General features: G+C 42.5%; 2 long non-coding RNA genes across 5 annotated transcripts; one reads left to right on the forward strand and one right to left on the reverse strand.

Moving 5' to 3' along the window:
- Nucleotides 1–200: 200 nt before the first annotated feature.
- On the reverse strand, nt 201–12,746 carry LOC119247446 (uncharacterized). 4 transcript variants are annotated; one of them, XR_008552185.1, is made up of 6 exons: nt 12,550–12,746; nt 8,732–8,859; nt 5,951–6,170; nt 5,200–5,620; nt 4,677–4,792; nt 201–254 (listed from the first exon to the last, which is right to left on the reverse strand). It is a non-coding gene; the product is annotated as an uncharacterized LOC119247446 (long non-coding RNA). The 4 variants fall into 4 exon arrangements; XR_005125755.1 differs by lacking the exon at nt 201–254 and having other exon boundaries at nt 4,598–4,792; nt 5,552–5,620; XR_005125753.1 differs by lacking the exon at nt 201–254 and having other exon boundaries at nt 4,598–4,792; nt 5,449–5,620.
- A 72-nt stretch (nt 12,747–12,818) lies between these two features.
- Nucleotides 12,819–15,472, forward strand: LOC129145948 (uncharacterized). The gene is made up of 3 exons (XR_008552186.1): nt 12,819–12,874; nt 13,862–14,007; nt 15,254–15,472. It is a non-coding gene; the product is annotated as an uncharacterized LOC129145948 (long non-coding RNA).
- The last annotated feature ends 2,877 nt before the right edge of the window (nt 15,473–18,349 follow it).

Raw genomic sequence — 18,349 nt, forward strand, 5'->3', positions numbered from 1 at the left:
CAGAGGCTTTGGACAGCTTCGCAACCCAGCGCTCAACCGCTGCACCACTGGGCAAGGACCACTGAAGTCGGGTTGAGGAACCACAAAGTAATTCTGAAAGTTTATAGACTAGACAGAACAAAGCTTTCCTTTAAACAGACATCAATTCATTCTTTCACACAATGAACATTTATGTATGTGTCTATGAGTGTCCATGAGAGGCCAGGCATGTAAAGATGAATAGGACACGGTTCTTCCTTCAAGGACTGCATTGTCTATTGGGGAAGAGAGATACGTTAATGAGCTATGGGAGCACAGCAGGGTAATATATATTTCCGCTGCTCTTAGATGCCTCCTGAATAATGAACACATCGTGAGCACATGCTGTCATCTGATCACTCATTAATCACTCTACTTTGATTTCACTTTGTTTTTTTTTTTAGATTTATTTATTTATTCATACAAGAGCTGGGGTACAGGCCAGAGCTGTGGGGGTGAGAGGACTCACCAGATACAGAGTGGGGAACAGAACAGGCAGACTGATGAAATACACTGCTGAGGGGAGTAGCGGGTGAGACAGGGGAGGTCTGCTGTGCCATGTGGGTAGCTCCCTGGCCGGGGGTTGAACTCATGCTGGAGAGGCTGGATTTCTTCATGGTGCAGTGCTTAACCCCTTATGCCACCAGGGAGGCCCTGATTTCACTGTGAACAGTGACCTATTCCTTATTGGAAGTCTAGTGAGAATGTTAAATCTAGGTGTCCCCAGCCCTTTACTCATCAACAAACAGCCACCTGACCCAAGCGGGAATAAAGTTCACTTACTTGAATTGGGATGTTGAAGAGAGTACAGAAAGATAGGAAAAAATTCCCTAGAAAGAACAAGTGATCATTAATACTGGGGTAGGGCACTGACAACACTGTTCAAGGGCTCCAAGACTTATCATTTCCCCACCCTTGCTAATTTCTATCAATTTCTGAGTCTTCTGGTCTACCCTGAGAGCTCACAGAAACTCTCCTAGAAATTCCCACAGTTACACAATGAAATATGCCTCTTCCTGAGATATGGGGGCAAGACAGAGGCTTTTGTAGCAAGCCAGGTAAGAGATGGCAAGACAATGAACTTCATGGCTAGAGAGATGGAGAAGAGAGGATGCGTTTCAGAATCAGAAGAAAAACTTGGTGACTGCAGGATGCGGAAAGCTGGGGATATGAACAGCAAGATGAGGAGTTTTTCAGTTAAACCAAACAGGACAGCTCTTCCCACCTCTTTCCTGTTGGTCAGGAGGCTGTGTTCTGTCTTGGCAGCTTTCAACTTGCCAGGGCTGCCTCCTTCCCTCTTCATGCTCCCAGCCTGGGATGAACACATCACTTCCTCTTAAAAAAAAATCATCTCCATTATCAAGTAAACTTGGCAGGGATACCAAATTCCTCTTTTCAACGTGTCTCCTAGGCCCCAGGGGTACAAGTTCAAGTAGATTCTTGGAAATAGTCCTGAACAGCACATAGCACTCCAACATCAACAAGCAAACTCTAATGATGACTGTGTGTCACAAGGATACTTAGTAAATTTGTGATCCCATTTAGATTATCACCTACATGACCCACGCAGTTCACACAGCCTCATCACGCCTCCCCCATAGGGGTTCCCAAGGTGCTCTGTGCCCTCAGCTCTGTTACAGTGGGAAGGTGCTGTGCTCATGTGGAAAGAATCCAACAGTACTTGGGTGTGAAGGCCTTGGTAGACTGTGCTCTCTGCACCTAAGGGGCACACAGAGCAAGCAGCCACCTCTCTGAGTCAGTGCCCACTCAGCCCGCCTGTCCTTTGTACCGTGGTGTCTTTTGAACTGATAAATATAGTAACACTCATAGCTTACAATCTCTTATCTGGAGGAAAATAAGTCAATAGGAAAGTTGTGCAAGATGCTGAACAAACATCTACAAAAACCAAGGGCTCCACCCTCCCTGGAAAGCCACGAAGCCTTGGATTTGGGGGGTTTTGAGATGGAAAAGATGCGTTGATGATAGCTCTGGTTGTGGCTTTCTCTAGTTTCTTTTATTAGAAGATATCTTGGAAGCTGAATATCTTTTTAAAAATGATAACATTTAACAAACACATTAGTGGTATTTGGAATATCACTTGATTTCCTTGGCAGTCTTCAGAAATATAAATGAAAAAGAATTGGTGTATTCTAGTAGCTGTGGAATGCCCACATTTTCAAAACCATGTTATTGAATGGCACCCATACTTAAGGATATCCAAGTAAATAATATGCTACAGACACTCATATTATGTAGGAAACCTTGACGGATGGTAGCAGGAAAAGAAACAAAAACATCTCACAATTTATGCTCCAAGGCAATTTTTGCCAGATGATTAGATGATTGTATTTGTTACAGATTGGTCACCTGTATTTCATTGCAAATACATTTTCTTCATTTTCTTTGCCAACAAAGCACACTTGATAGAAATGCCTCAAAATCCATTTATACTGCTTCACCAGTTTTACGCATTTTAATTTTAAGGAAACAACAATTAGGATATTTTCAATGATGAAAAGAACTCCATTAAACTGCCACAAATGTCAAAAGTTCCTGGCTATGCTAACACTTATGTAATTGTTCTGGAAACCCTACGCGCCGGAATAGACCTACATCATGACTCACTGAATATTTCTATGCACATACTCTCTCTAAAATGCTTTCCAGTTGGGATTTATTTTTTCAAAGGGAAAAAAGACAAAATATGGCTCATCAAATCCAAAAGTTCTTTCTGTAATTTTGGGGAAAGTACTGCTTCATATGGGAGCATTAAAAGATGCTGCTGTTTTCATTAATACAGCAGACAGATGGGCCAGCATTAAAACAGGTTGAAACTCTGAAATCCTTCCTGGAAAAAAAAAAAAAAAAAGCAGAGAATGTGGGGGATTCTTGAATTTCCAAATGGTCCTTATTTCCTCTTGTGACTATCCCCAAATTGTTTTTTAAAAGTTGTGGCTGGTAGCATATGATGAGTGTCCTCATATCCCGAGCAATGTCAAGGAAAATGGTACAAGCTATAAAAATGCCAATGGGTACAGGCAAGTTTGGGCTCGAGGCTCCCTGGGAGCAAACACTCATGTAGATTTTATTGGATGTGCAAGTGCTAAGAGTGCAAGCACCGCTAGGGAATTTACTAGCGCCCTGGGCATAACCTGTATGCCAGAAAGCAGAAGTTTAGTGCTACTTTTCATCACAAGCTTTTGCCGTTTTCATTAGCAATGTCACAGTGGAGCTAGGAATTCACCAAGTTGGCGAGCCAAGCAGGATGGGCCCAGGTAACGGTTCTGGGGGCAGTTTCACCAGGCCTTTGAAGTGGGATGGAGTAGCAGTTTGTTTCAGCTGTCATGGGGCCTTCAGCCACATGCCTGCCATTAAGACTTTCAATAACAGGTTATCGGTCTGTGTGTCACCTGAGCGGGGTGGAGAGGTGAAATCTGGCAGGTGACAACCCTCCATGGGCCAAGCAACCCAGGGCCAGGGATGTGGCTCTGAGAAGGCGCCAGCTCGGGGAGAGACTGATGACAAAAGGCAAAATCCCAGTCTTAGGGGAACTCAGCAGCAATATGTGGAGGAAGGTACAAGATGGAAGCTCAGTTATTAGAAGTGGAATCCAAGGCAGAGCCTATGACAGAAATAAGTTGGAAACCTCAGGTGGAAATGGAGCAGGAGCTCAGAACAGGCCCCAGAGCCCCGCTAAGCAGAGATTGAGCAGTGAGTTCTATTTCCTATAAGAGAAGACGTGGGCTCCCACCTGGGGTAGGGCTGAGCTGCACGTGGGACCCCGTGGTCCCCCTGAGGATCAAGCCTGAATTTGGGGGAAGTCCTCATTGCTCCCAGCCCTGGGTTTTTCCCTCACAACATTGTACCTTTTTGCAAGCTGTTCCTGTTACCTGGAATTCCCAATCTCAGTCTCCTGGGCTGCTCATTCTTCAGGGTCTAGTTCAAAAGCCTCTCTGTGAAGCCTTTCCTGACTCCTGACACTGCAACTTATCTTGTCCTATTTTCATTTCCATGTCTCTCCCTGGTTAGTCTACAAAATCTTCTTGCCAAAAAGACCCTGACATCTCAGGCACTTTGCTTAGTACCAGCTTAGCATAAGATCTCAAAAAATATTTGATGATAGGGGGCCTCCCTGGTGGTGCAAGGGGTTAAGCACTGCACTATGAAGCAATCCGCAGTCTTTGCAGCACGAGTTCTATCCCCAGCTGGTCAGGGAGCAACTCACATGGCGTAGCAGACCTCTCTGTCTCGCCCATTGCTCCCCTCAGCAGTGTATTTCAGTCAGTCTGCCTGTTCTGTTCCCCACTCTGTCTCTGGTGAATCCTCTCACCCCCCACACCTCTGGCCTGTACCCCAGCTCTTGTATGCATAAATAAATAAATCTTAAAAAAAATATTTGGTGATAAATGAATGACTGGAGTGACTGAACATCTCAGTTCACTGAAATGAATGAACACGTGTTTACTAAATGAAAAATCGATCACTAAATAGGTTAATGAATGAAGTAAGTTAACAATTCCACACAGTAACAAGGAACACAAAAAAATAAGCAGGTGTATGCACTGCCAACTGTCCTGGGTTCAATTCTTTACATAGATAATTTTATTTCATCTTCACAATAACCCAAGATGTAAGTGCTGTTATAACACCCATTTTACCGTGGGGAATATAGAGGCAGCCTGCTAGAGACGGTAAGAACTCCATCTGATCTGGCGTCTCAACTCCAATATCCTTTGCTTCCTGGGTCCATCACTTGCCACTGGGTATGTGGTAGCTGTTAGAGGTGGAGAGAGGAGGTTTCATCAGGTGTTTCTTGTTTCTCTGCTTTCATCCTTCTCCCCAAGTCTCATATTAGAGAAGACAGTCCTGAGCCACATCCCATATGATATCTGCCCCTTCCTTCCCTAGAGGCTGAGAATGTATGTACTGGAATATGCCAGAGTTGCTCTCCCCAACACCTGTTCTCTGTTCTTTACCTTGTCAGTCGTAAAGTATAGGCTGTGACAGAAATTGAGTGAAATAAATTATCATTGGCACCTGATATTTGCATATCTGCCTCATTCCATGGACCACACAAAGCACTTAACATACATTATCCTCTTCAGTGCTCACCCCACCCTGTGAGGAAGGTGTCCTTATCCCCAACATACATATAAGGTGACCGAGACCCCAAAGACTTACTAATTTGCCCAGTGTCTAATATGATAAGCACTTTCTCTTGGACTTGCTCGTCCCCTTCCCACGAAGCATGTTGCCACCAATACATTTTAGTGTCAGGGACGAGGCCCATAACCAGCTTTTCTAGCTATTGGTCAGGATCTCCTTTAAAAGTGTGACTCTTTTGGCAGTTTTCTGGTCTGCCGATTAGAAAAAGTCATAAAGATCCTATTCACTGGTGTACAACTAGAGTTAGGAGCCATCTACACGAACTGGCAAGATGAGCAGAGCTGACTGTTGGAAAATTCAGAATCCTTCTCCTGACTTCTGTCCTCCATTCTCTCCTCTTCTGCTCTTTAGCAACTCATGCACTCACGGTTTACACGCAGCCATTTTTGTTGACCTGTTCTTGATGGATGATGATAACCTGTTATGAAATGAGGCACTGGCAGGAGAGAGAAGGGCCCCAGAGTCTGTGTCAGTGTTTGCATTGTGAAATTCCAGACTGTTTAATCTGCTCTACCTCATCCCCCAAACTCCAGATTCCATTTTCTTAATGACTTTTCCCTCCTGAAATGCCCACATAGTTATCTTTGAAGGAGAAGTAAAAGAATAGATGAATCATTTGCAGGAAACGGGGGTGGGCTTGGGGGTGGGGGTAGGGGGTGGGGGAGAGACGGGTGGTTGGCATGGCAGATGGCTGAGCGTGTTGGCACAGAGCTGTCTCTATTGCTCCTTCCACCACCCTCTGAAAACAAACCCTTTGGATGTGTACCTTCATTCCAGGGTGGGGGCTGAGCCACTTTCAGGTACTGACATGTAAATCCACATCCACTAGGATTCATCTCAGATCTGAACTCCAGGACAAGCAGGACAATCGGATGAGGCTCGGACTGTCCCATGTATTCTCTTTGAAGTTTTAACATTAGATATTCTAAAGGTGATAAACTGCTCTCAGTTAGTGGCAAGAGAATTTCTCATGCTGTCTCATTTGTCTGGCAGGATAAGTAAAAACATGAACATTTTTATGTAACAGTGCAAGCTCCCTGGCCTCTTAAGGAATTGGCAAATGCCTAGAGGGGAGTTAGGGGGTGGGGGTGGGGTGAGGAGTGACTGCATTCTGATAAAAATATGCAACAGCAGGAAAACACAAATTGTTCTTGGTGGGGCTTTACGTGGTGGTATGGAAAGGGTCTAAAGCTGCTACAATCTTAGGGAGAGTACCCATGAGGAGCTCCCCAAAGTTAGCTTCTGGCTATTTGTATGGATATCACTTGGATAACTGAAACAAGTTTCTAGAATCCCAAGAATTCAAGAGGACACACATTTTCAGTAACAAGGAGTTTTTTTTAGAAGGTTATACTTAAGCCCAGCAGTAACTTCTACATAAAATTTCCAAATGTCATCTAGATGTATACGATAGAATAAGTAATTGTTGCTATGTTATTTTTGGATGTATGAAATCCACTTCATCAACAGGCCTTTTCACTGATTTTTTTTTTCCCTATTTCATCTGTCCCCCTCTTTAGACTCATACCACAGAATCCTGTTGTGAGCACACAAATGTGCAGAATGATAAAAGCTTGTTTTTACAATAGAAAATTTTGTAAAATATGCCTCTAGAAGTTGAAACACAAATAGCACAAATTATTACATATAGCTTGGACTCAAAACATTGTGGTTACAGAGCATTATGATGAACATGCTTTTCAAAATCAACCTTTTTAATAAAAGTCATCTGATTAAGAATGAGTAAACTCTATCCATCATTCAATCTTAATAATCCTAAAATTATTTCAGCAATCAGAAGTCTTAATAGAATTTCCACCCCCATACTTATGATTTGATGACTCCTTTATCTGAAAGTCATTCATCGTAGCTTCACTGAAGCACTGGTTCTTAGACTCTAAAAAGTTTTAACATTATTCTTCATTTTAAAGCATACTCTCAATTCCCCAGTCCCATCTGAGCTCCTATCCCCCGCACCCTGCCCCAACCCCCACCCCAATTTCAGATACTGATTGCACACCATCCTTGGTGGCATGGGGGTGTTGGTGAGACCCCATCACTCCGGTTGTGACAGGAGATTCAGTGGGTCCGGATCTGACCTGGCCAGACTCATGTGCCTTTTGCTTGGTTGCTCTCCTCCCTTCTTCCAGGCAGCTTGGAAGATTTAAGGGACCATAAAAAGATGAGATAAGCTTCTCTAATGGCTCCCTAAAGTAGCAGAGTAACAATCCAGTAGCACAGAGGAGTTCAAATTTGAATCAAGAAACTAGAGGCCATCTGGTTTTTTTCTTTTTCTTTCTGGCTTATTTCGCTGAGCATGATCCCTTCTAGCTCTATCCATGTTGCTGCAAATTGCATGTGTTTATCTTTTTTGAATGCTGAGTAATATTCCATGGTGTATATGTACCACATCTTCTTGATCTAGTCATCTATTTTTAGGTATTTGGGTTGTTTCCATAGCTTAGCTATTGTAAATAGTGCTGCTATAAACATAGGGGTGCAGGCCAAGATGATAACTCACCCCTACTCACCCTTATTGAGTTATTTCAAGGTGACTTACAAGGCCAGTAGCTGACTCATGGCCAGTTCCTTAACATACAGCTGCCTTCCCTTCTTCCCTCACCTTTCTCCCTCACTTTTTTTTTTTAAAGATTTATTTTATTTTTATGCATACAAGAACTGGGGTACAGGCCAGAGGTGTGGGTGTGTGTGTGAGAGGATTCACCAGAGACAGAGTGGGGAACAGAACAGGCAGACTGACTGAAATACACTGCTGAGGGGAGCAGAGGGCGAGACAGGAGAGGTCTGCTGTACCAGGTGGGTATCTCCCTGGCCGGGGATCGAACTTATGCTACAGTGGCTGCGGTTAGCTTCATAGTGTTGCAACTTAACCCTTTGCACCACCAGGGAGGCCCTTTCTCCCTCACCTTTGCCACCCTGGATTGTACCTTCCAACAACAGCCTCTGATTCAGGTTTCATTTTCTAGGTAATTTGTCTAAGTTGATTTTTGAAAATGTGGCCTCTTGCCTATAATTTTATTTTTCTCTTAATAAGAGGGCTGAATGGAGATCTATAATTTGCATTAAGGTTAACTAGAGCAGATCTGTTGAAGCATCTAAGTTAACAATATGGTCCCTTAAATCTCATCTAACTTCCCTGTAAGTAATTTGACCTCACCACAATTATGATTGGATGCCAGCAGTTGTTTTCTCAGATGTTTTCTCTGCCCAGCTTGGTGTGGTGAAGCAGGACCAGAGAGTAGCTTTTCCTACATACATTCTGGAATTTATTTACAAGCCTGCTTCCTGACTTCCATCTTACTCCCTTTGATGCTAACTTCTCCTTCCTTTGTGTTCTTACCTCCCATCTTTGTAGGGAATTCCTGATAAATCCAGTTCAAATTAACCATCAAAATCCTTTGTCCAAAGATAATTCTGTTTTGTGTAAAGTAGGTGTCTTTCATCAGCTACTAAAAAGAATATCAACTGCCAAGAAGGATGTGATTTTTGGGAATTGTAAACAAGATGTAGAAGTAAAGGGACTTACTTTTTCACTTCTCCGTTTAAAGGGCCAGATAAAGATCTTATGGAGGGGTGGGGATGAGAAAAGCATCTAGATATTCGGTGCTATCACTCTCTCCTTTGTGTCCATGCAGAATGCAGGAACTGTGGATGCTAGAAGAATTTATTAAGGCTGTTACTTTAATGAGTTAAAATTCCTCAGAAGGTTTGCATAGCTAATAATGGCCCAAGACAGAGTTAATACAAACAACTCTTCTGTGTTGAAAACAAAACAAACAGGACTCTTTGACCTTGAGCAAGCCTAAGGAGTGAGAACAGTTTTCATTGCAACTTGAGATTTAGAGTAAGTTGAGAAAGAAGTCAAGCATCAATGAGCTGTGTATCAAAGTGTGCTTTAGGATGACCAAAAGGCTCTCCATTTTTTTCTGCTTGAAACAAATGATTGATTAAATGTAGTTTTTTACAATGAACTTAATATTGTGGTTGAAAAATAAGATATAAATGATAAAATAAATTTTTTATTTACCAGTCACTAAATTGCAAGGAATGTAATAGATATTTCACAGGAAGGGAAATTCAAATAGTCTTTTAAACATACAAAAAGTTGCTCAATCTTTTAATATGAGAAGTGCACTAACATTTCCATGAGATATTGACATCTACCTATCAGACTGGCAGAAGCACACACGTTCAGCTAAAGTCTGCAGAAATACATAATTGGTGGGAATGCAAACTAGCACAATTCTGAAGGGGTTGTTTGAGCCATATCTGTCAAAATCATAAGTTCACATACTCTGATAAGCAGATCTACATTGAAGAATTTATTTTATTTTTTTATTATTTTTTAAATTTTATTTTTATATTCCCCATACAATTGCAACCCCCTTATTTTGACCCCCAACCCTCCTTTCCCTGCCCCCCAACCCCCATAGTGTGTCTCTGATTCATAGTTGTTTGTTGATTTTGAATTTTTCTTTCTTATAGTTATTCTTTTTCCTGGTCCCTTATTTAAGTTTTCTAGATTCCTGCTATGAGTGAGACCCAGTATTTTTCTTTTTCTTTCTGGCTTATTTCGCTGAGCATGATCCCTTCCAGCTCCATCCATGTTGCTGCAAATTGCATGTGTTTATCTTTTTAGAATGCTGAGTAATATTCCATGGTGTATATGTACCACATCTTACATTGAAGAATTTATCTTGTAGATGTACTCACATTCCAAGTGGGGGAAGATATAAAGGCATATTCACTGCAGTCATTGCTTACAGTAGCAAAAAGTATCCTGAGCAACCTCAATATCTGTCAATAGGAAGGATGGATATATAATTGATGCTCTGTCCATGGAATGATACACTATGGAGCCATTTAAACATATGAGAGAGCTCTATGTTTTTATGTTTTCTGTTATTACGAGCCCATCTCCGAAATTCAGTGAAAAAATCAAATCGCATTCCTGTATGTTTCTTCTTCTCCAATTGTGTAACAACAACTTCAATAATACTAAGTGCATGTGCTTGTATATGCATGGACTCTATCTTTGGAAGGATACACGAAAACTAGTAACAGTAGTTGCCTCTGGGAAGAGAGGGGAACTGAGCGGCTAGGAGAGCCTACCATACCACCTCTTACCTTGTGAATTTTATTACATGCACAAATATCACCCATCCAAATATAACTCAATAACTTTTAAGAAAACAACTATCACCTGTATAGACATTTGAAAATGATTTTTATTTAATTCATGGAAACATTATATTCTGTAGTTCTAAGTTACTTGACAGCAGCATAGACATTAACTTTTTAATTTTTTTTTTCTTATTGACTTTATTTTTTAGAGCAGCTGTATGTTTACAGAAAAACTGAGCAAGGAAGACTGAGATTTCCCACCTATACATACCTCCTCCGTTGGCAACATCCCAAACCAAAATATTTGTTACAATTGATGAACCTGTATTGGCACATCATTATCACCCAAAGTCCGAGGTTGACATTAGAGTTCACTCTTCTCAGTGTACATGCTATGGGTTTGGAAAAATGTAGTATGACGTATATCTACCATACCATATCATACAGAATAGTTTCACTGCCCTAAAAATCTTCCATGCTCCACCTATTCACCTAATACCCTCTACAGTTTTGTCTTTTTAAGAGTATTATGTATTAGAATCATAGTACATAGTCTTTTTTTTTTTTGAGACATTTAAAAAAAGATTGATTTATGCATACAAGAGCTGGGGTGTAGGCCAGAGGAGCAGAGGGATGAGAGGATTCACCAGAGACAGAGTGGGGAGCAGAACAGGCAGATTGACTGAAATACACCACTGAGGGAAGCAGCCAGCGAGAAATGAGAGGTCTGCTGGGCCATGTGGGTCACCTCCATGGCCAGGGATCCAGCTTGTGCTGCAGTGGCTGCGGATTGCTTCATAGTGCTGAGGCTTAACCTCTTGAGCCACCGGGGAGACCCTATATAGCTTTTTAAATTAACTTCTTTCCCTTAACAATATGCATTTAAATTTCTTCCATCTGTTTTCCTGACTTAATGTCTCCTTTTCTTTTAGCAATGAGTAATATTCCATTGCCTGGATGTACCACAGTTTGCTACCTATTCACCTGCTGAAGGACATCTCAGTTGTTTCCAAGTTTCAGCACTTATGCATGCAGCTGATATAAATATTTGTATGCAGGTTTCTTTGTGGACATAAGTTTTCAACTCCTTTGGGTAGATACCAGTAGGAGGACAATCATTTGTTTAAAAGTATGTTTAGTTTTATAAGAAGTTGCCAAACTGTCTTCCAGAGTGGCTGCGCCGTCATTTTGTATTCCCTTCAGCAATGAATGAGAGCCTCCGTTGTTCCACAGCCTTTGTCAGCCTCTGGTGTTGTCGGTATTATGGATTTTTGGTCATTCTGCTAGGTGTGCAGCACTACCTCTTTGTTTTAATTTGTACTTCCTTTGATGGCATAGGAAGTGGAGCAGTATATTTGCTATCAGTGTATCTTCTTTGGTGAGGTGTCCATTAAGGTATTCTGCCCAGTTTTTAGTCATATTGTTCATTTTCCTATTGTTGAGTTTCAAAAATTCTTTGTAGGGCCTCCCTGGTGGCGCAGGGGGTTAAGCATCAGCACCATGAAGCTATCCGCAGCCATTGCAGCACATGTTCCATCCCTCTCCAGGAAGATACCCACACGACACAGCAGACCTCTCCTGTCTTGCCTGCTGCTCCCCTCAGCAGTGTATTTCAGAGGATCTGCCTGTTCTGTTCCCCACTCTGTCTCTGGTGAATCTTCTCGCTCCCTGCATCTCTGGCCTACACCCCAGCTCTTGTATGCATAAATAAATATATCTTTAAAAGAAAAAAAGTATTTTATCAGCTGTGTTTTTTGCAAATATTTTCTTCTAGCTTGTGGCCTGCACACTTTTGAAAAAAATGAATGTCACCTTTAAAGACTGATCAGAAATTAGAACTATCAAATGGCTGAACTACTTCATTAATAAAAAGATAAATCTTAATTATTTTCCCTTTATAAATGACTCTTTGTTGTCAGCACAGCTATTTCTGGTTGCTTTCCTTGAGCTCTTTGCAGTAAAGAAATCTAACAAGTCATGAATAAGTACATGGAAATACCGACTATGGGTTTATGTTTAAACTCCTCTTAAAATACGAACTAATTTGTGTAAAGGTTAAAAGGACTTATTCTTCTGTAATTTGTAATCTCCCAGTTTCTTTGTGATGTATTTCACCAGCTATTTTTCCAAGAAATGCATGTGAAGTGAGAACAAATGAATCAGAATAATTTACTGTACCAGAGAAAATATTTCCATTTGACAGAATCATCTATTACTTACGCAAATGTGCTTCAGAAAGCAGGATGTATTACCCTCTCCTTTTATGTTCTTGACATGGCACCTTCTAATATTACTCTATAACTATTGAGTTTTCATACAGAAAAGGAAACACTGTGGTGTTCCCCATTATAAGTCCAAATCATGCTATTCTAGGTTGAAGGAAAGGACTCGATCATCTAACACCTCCATCAGTTGGGTTCTAGACCTCTGTTGCTATGTTATTAGAACACACTGTTCTAATAATACACTGAGAGGTACCTCTGGCCTGTCCTCTCTTAGGTTACAATCCTGCCTATTAGCTTCTTGAGTGAAAGTATATCATCAGGTATCTTTCTATCTCTCAGAATATCTTGAACTAACTCAACAGATCTATCAAGCAGGACTTTTTTGTAATCTATAATTATTTTTTTAATTTACATCTTTTTTAAAAAACAATTTATGCATACAAGAGCTGGGTACAGGCCAGAGGCGCTGGGGGTGGGGGGCGAGAGGACTCACCAGAGACAGAGTGGGGAACAGAACAGGCAGACGGACTGAATACACTGCTGAGGGGAGCAGCGGGGGAGACAGGAGAGGTCTGCTGCACCATGTGGGTAGCTCCCTGGCCAGGGATCGAACTCGTGCAGCAGTGGCTGTGGATACCTTCATAGGTTGCATCTTAACCTTTACGCCATCAGGAAGGCCCCCTTAATTTGCATCTTTTATATCATTGTGTATTCCCTGTAAAATTCCCACCACCAGTTCACCAGTGAACCATTACCATAGTGTTTTGTGCTCCTCTCTCCCATTTTGATCCCACTTCCTCCCCCTCCCTCGCAGAATGTCTCTTATTTATAGTTGCCTGCGAGGTTGTTGTTTTATTATTTTTATTTTTTTTAAAGATTTATTTATTTATACAAGAACTGGGGTACAGTCAGAGGCGCAGGAGGGTGAGAGAATTCACCAGAGACAGAGTGGGGAGCAGAACAGGCAGACTGACAAAGTATACTGCTGAGGGGAACAGTGGGTGAGACAGGAGAGGTCTGCTGGGCCATGTGGGTCAGCAACCTGGCCAGGGATTGAACTCATGCTGCAGTGGCTGCAGATAGCTTCATAGTGCTGAGACATAACCCTTTGTGCCACCACGGAGGCCCCAAAATTTCATTTTCTAACCAAGCATGTTGCAGTGGCATTTTCATCCTACAGGAGCAGAAATGTATCAGAAATGCCCTTTCTTGGGTAGCCCGCAGCTGGAAATTTTGCACAAGTTTGGAGCAGAAATACTGCAAAGAGTATTTCTGATGCTTTTATTCAACTTTCAATCTTTCTGTAGGTTTGAAATTTTTATAATAAAAAGTTAGAGGTCAAGAGCAATTTCTCTCCCTGAGGAGGAATTAAACCACTGGCATTTAGAATAACATTCCCCTCTTTCCGGCTACAATTACAAACATCTCTCAGTACCTCCCTGTGTGAGGTAAGGTAAGTATTTTGTCATCTTCTATTAATAGGGAGGGATTCTGAGTCACATAAGGCCTAAGTGATTTTTCTAGCCCCAGAAATAAGAGGAATACTAGGCAGGATGATATTATTTTAGGAACTGGACAGTTGTGTGGTACAGCATCATTTTCTTGGATAATTGCAAATTGCTTTCTAATTGGTTTTCCTGCCCCCAGTTTCTCTCTCCTCCAGTCTACTCACTGCTTTATTACCAGAATCATATTCTGAAATCATGTCACACCCCTATATAAATATCTTTGATGACTTCTCACTGCCTAAGGAAAAATTCCAAACTCCTTAGCTTGACATCCAAAGCCCATTTCCATCCTGCTTACACACCCTGTGTTCTGTGTCTCTCTGCACACTCCACACTGCTCTCCCACACTCCAGGCCATGCTAACCTCCGCCCAAGCTGTCTCTCTAGCCTACAGTGCCATTCTCCTCTCCCTTTGGGGTGGGCGAGAGACGGGGAATCAGCTTATCCTAGAGGGACCAAATCAGATACGATCTTCTGGATGCTTTGCAGCATCCGAGAACCATTTTCTCCTGTTCCCTAGCACCTCTTTTCTATAGCAATCACTACATCTACCTTGGTTCATTCTAGCTACCTGGGCACGTGTATGTCCTTCCCCATCAGACTTATTTTGGGGACCACAGGGCCTGAATAGTACTCACTTCCATATGGTCCAGCAGGCTTTTCTTTTTTCTTTAAATTTCTTTATATTTCTTTATGCATACAAGAACTGGGGTGTAGGTTAGAGGTGCAGGGTGGGGGGTAAGAGGATTCACCAGAGACAGAGTGGGGAGCAGAACAGGTAGATCTACTGACATACACTGCTGAGGGGAGTAGCTGATGAGACAGAAGAGGTCTGCTGCACCCTGTGAGTCAGCTCCCTAGCGGGGAATTGAACTCATGCTGCAGATAGCTTGATAGTGCTGAGACTTAACCCCTTGCGGCACCAGGGTGGATTCCCCAGCCAGCTTTTCAGTTCAAAACACACAAGGGTACTCACTGAACAATGCCATTATCAAAAGAAATCTTCCTCCAGGCAAACCCACAGGCAGATCTGGGTATAGTTCCAGGCCTCCTGAAAAGATATCAGCATATGTGCTGGATTGAGAGTTGAGCTTTCAAGGACAAGCAGATTGTTATGTTTAACATCGTGCTTTCCTGTTAATGAAGCTCTGACATTTGTGGGTAAAGTGTATTACTTGATTCATCCTTCAGGTGAACTTCAGGAAAATTTCTATACTAGCTGATGAGAGCTGATATGCTGAGGAATCTAGAGTCTGGAATATGGTTTCTCAGAGTTTCTCAAGGTATGTTCCACCCGGGTAAGTCACTCCTGACTGCTGGACTAAAAGAGAGTTGCCTGCGCCCCTCTGAGCTGGGGTGTGTGTAAATACCTCCAGGTCTTTCCAAAGATTTAATTCTGGGACCCACATGTTTGGCCAAAAACCTTCCTACACAAAGGGATTGATGGGGCGGACAAGTGCTGTGGATCCTTCTAGGTCAACAGTTCCCAGCCAGGTAGCATGATAGAATTCCCAGGAGAACTTGGGAGACATCAGTGCTTGGGATCCACCTTAAAGCAATTCAATCAGAATTACTGGAGATGGGATTTGGCCATCAAAAATTTTGGAAAGCTTTGCTTCTGTGTCGATTTAAAAATTGGATAAATGTCAGATACTTTTGATAAAAATCAGGCCTCTCATGGCTAGAACCCCGAATTTAGGTTACAATCCTCACTATGCCCCAGCTGTAAAAGTAAATCTCATCTCCAACTCAACTAGATGAAAAGATATATTTTAGCAGGAAAGTAATTCACACAAACTGAGTGTGATCAGGGAGCAGGTTTTCTCTTTCCTCCAGAACTTGGACTAAGAGCACCCCACATGAGTGCACCATGCTGAAGGAGAGTCAGCAAGTTTCTCAAATCAAACGTGCAAGGCTGTAGTCTCTGGGGGCAGGATCCTGGGGGAAGTGAGGCTCACAAGCTCCAGTGTTGGAACCTAGGAGCTGGGGGCTTCCTTGCACGCGTGGGCTGTCTGCCTTCTCATGTCTGGGTCAAGCAGGATCCACAGGGTCCTGGCACACCCCACCTAACAATCATATCCTCAGTGCCACCAATTCAGCAATTTCTTAACATCTTTTATGCTAAACTCAAACCAGCCTTCCCTCAGATCAGGTATTGATTCATATTAAAGAATGTCATGGTGAATTATCCACCCCGAAAGCATTACAATACTACAGCATTTATATTGGATTACTTCAAACTAAATCACCATACAGGTGATATAACAAAAGGGCTTTATCCCTGGAAAACTGGTTAGGTAAGTTGGGAGGGAGAAGAGGGGTCATGTCTTAGCAAGGGTTTATTTTATTTATTTATTTTAAAGATTTATTTATTTATGCATACAAGAGCTGGGGTACAGGCCAGAGGTGCGGGGGCTGAGAGAACTCACCAGAGATAGAGTGGGTAACAGAACAGGCAGATTGACCAAAGTACACTGCTGAGGGGAGCAGCGGGCGAGACAGGAGAGGTCTGCTACACCATGTGGGTAGCTCCCTGGCCAGCCAGGGATCAAACTTGTGCTGCAGAGGCTGCGAATTGCTTCATAGTGCAGTGCTTAATCCCTTGCGCCACCAGGGAGGCCCTGTCTTAGCAAGGGTTTAGACTGGGGTTTGGGTAAAGAATGTAAAATTTCTGGTGGGTCTAGAAAAATGTGATGAATTTATACCAAAAGATGAACATGTGTTAGTCATTTTATAAAAATAACCTTGGAATATTGCATGTGCAAAAATTACTATAGAAGCTGTGCTAAGCAGGTGGTCGATTTACTTAAGGCTGGATCTGTTGCTACCCTGTGGCCTCAAGCTACAACCCACCCCATCTGAAAACCTCCTGCTGGGCAAGAACTCAGAAGGAGGAAGAAAATTCCTGCAAGATGAGATTTCTTAGATGCAGGGTTCTTTAAAAGCTTGAGGACCCAGTAATAATTGGGTGCCCCACCAGCTAAAGTGAACCCAGATCAGGGGCCTCCCTGGTAGTGCAGGGGTTTAAGTCTCAGCACTGTGAAGCTATCCGCAACTCCTGCAGCACAAGTTCTATCCCTGGCCAGGGAGGTGACCCACATGGCGCATCATACCTCACCTGGCTCGCCTGCTGCTCTCCTCAGCAGTGTATTTCAGTCAGTCTGCCTGTTCTGCTCCCCACTTTGTCTCTGGTGAATCCTCTCACCCCTCACACCTCTGGCCTGTACCCCAGTTCTTGTATGCATAAATTAATAAATCTAAAAAAGAAAAATAAAGTGAACCCAGATAACTGAGAGATGACGGTTACACTGCTGAGGCCAGGAGACTTCCAAAACCCCTTCTTGCAGAACCTGCAGTCAACAGGAAGTTTATGAGCTGGCAATCCTGGAGGGACTGCTGCTTCAGCAGGCAAGTCCTAGATTGCCGGGAAATCCCTCCAAAGCAGGCAGCCCTCCTAAAAATCCTGGCTTATCCAAGTCTCAGCACATAGAGAGACTCCATGATTTCTGGGCTGCTGACATCAAGAACCAAAATTGGTGGTAGAGCAATGGACTCTTTTCTTTGAAAAATTTCTTCAAAATCTTGTATGGATTGTTTTTCTATTCCCAAGAACCAAACTGTTTTTCATGAGCCAATTCCAAAGTCAATAAACATATGAACTTTGTGTATATGTACATGTTTTGTCTGTGCATAGTAATGAAAACAGGTCACTACAAGTGAATTGTTACTGTTTGGGGGACTGTTTCTACTCCTTTACAAATGCAACTCCCTTATTATAATAGTCCTGTGATATGGTATCCCCATTTAGCGGATGAGGAAGCTGAGGCATAGGGAGATTGTGTGATTTCCCGAGTCACATAGCTAGGTAGTAGCTGAGCCAAGATTAGAGCCCAGGTTGTTTGACTTCAGAACTCCCAGTTCTGACCAGCAAGATAAAACCTAACCAGTAATGCAGAAGTTGCCATTTTATAACAGGCAGATCTCATAATAGGCTGCGTGAAGTCATGCGTTAGGGCCACTTTTATCAAGTAGGGAGCAGAGTGTTTTAAAGAGGCTTTGAAGGGACTGAGATGTGAGCTTGGGTTCCAGTGTAATTACCTGCCATTTGAGCTCAGCCTTCCTTGCTATGAAATCGTGGGCATAATGTACCTACTCACAGAGCCAGATGGTAGCCAGATTTCACAAACACAAAGCTTGGTGTAGAATAGATTGCAGCCAGTGTGTTAGTGTCCTATTATATCCAAATACAACTTTTGTAATTAACCCTGCAAATGGCCAAAAGCAGCA

The sequence above is a fragment of the Talpa occidentalis genome, unplaced genomic scaffold (genome assembly GCF_014898055.3).
Source record: "Talpa occidentalis isolate TD23 unplaced genomic scaffold, MPIMG_talOcc4v2.1 talOcc4.16, whole genome shotgun sequence".
Taxonomy (NCBI): domain Eukaryota; kingdom Metazoa; phylum Chordata; class Mammalia; order Eulipotyphla; family Talpidae; genus Talpa; species Talpa occidentalis.